Source organism: Poecilia reticulata, linkage group LG4 (genome assembly GCF_000633615.1).
Source record: "Poecilia reticulata strain Guanapo linkage group LG4, Guppy_female_1.0+MT, whole genome shotgun sequence".
Classification (NCBI taxonomy): domain Eukaryota; kingdom Metazoa; phylum Chordata; class Actinopteri; order Cyprinodontiformes; family Poeciliidae; genus Poecilia; species Poecilia reticulata.
The window spans coordinates 7,165,499-7,166,864 of NC_024334.1; positions in this window are offsets into that span (position 1 = coordinate 7,165,499).

Sequence of the window (1,366 nt, forward strand, 5' to 3'; positions counted from 1 at the left end):
TTTCTTTTGTGCTTATAGCTGAATATCACTTTTGTCAGCTCTTGTGTTCATATATAAATTGACTTACAAATATGTAGGTTCTGTTTTTTATAACAGGCATCTGCCTTATTTAAATCGCATGCACTCATGTCTTGCCCATTTTAAAGACTCATTCAGGGACTGTATCCCTCAACCCCCAAGTTGTACTATCATGATCCTATCTGACTTCACCAATAAAACTCTTACTCTGAATATTCTACATCAATTCTTAGTATAACTCAATTAATAAACTTCACATTTTTGATGGGTTTGATCATTTTCTGGTGGCTGTTCATCATTAACCTGCTTTCGTCTTTTAACAGCTTGCATGATATGAAGTTTCCAAWTGCAAAATKTAATGCAGCACGTGAATATTTCATAGTTCATTTAGTTTTCTCAGATAAAACTCACCTGCTTTGACCCTCATGGCTCCATGCTTCATTAAATGGTGCAGCTTGTCGTTCGATGCTAAGAAAGCGACCACATCCTGTGGTCTTGGCTTTTCCCACTTCACAACTGAATAAAAATCTGAGATACTTCAAATAATACTTTACTCCTTTTTCTTTGTTTGTTGTTAGCATATGGAGAGTTTATTCAYTCTGTGGCCATCAGCASTCTCGTCCATTTCATTGACCACAGGGCTTTGAAAAACATTTACCACTGCTGATGGAATGGCAGTAGTTTCAGTTTAAAGTCCTTAATGATTGGGCATTATGTGCTGCCTCGAAAAAAGACATGCACTTCAAACATTTTCATTTAGTCCACACTACTGTACCTATACCACAGTTTAAGAAGCAAGAACCTAATGTTTGCTTTTCCAATTTGAAAAGCAAGTATGTTTCTCARTTACGTCTCTTTCGCTAAAACCTAAACCAACGTATYAGTTCTGTCAAATATGGAGGATAAAAAACACCCAGGCTGTCGTGCTTTGGTAGGTCACGTCTGCTGTCCCCCTGAGAGGTGACATGTTCAACAGCTAACATAATAGATGCAGGCTGTGAGGGCCAGCACAATGTGAGGAAACAGGCCACACATGACAGACTGACGCACTTGCTGCCAGGTGGCCGTGGGTTTTAACCCTGAGCTCGAGCCATGCTGAAACCCTCGAGCTCAGAGTGGGACAGAGGGAACCGTTATTTTCTCTCTAAATAAAAGCGCAGATGCAGATTAAAGAGGGAGTTTACAGATAGAAGCACTTCAAGTTAGTTCAAGTTAAAAAGTAGATAAATAAAAAAATCTAAATAGGTGTTAAGGTTTTTTTTTTTTTCCCCAATCACAACTGCAGAAACTACTCTTCTAAAGCAGGAACATCCTTCACTAAGGACCCCTGTATGTCACCGGCACCATC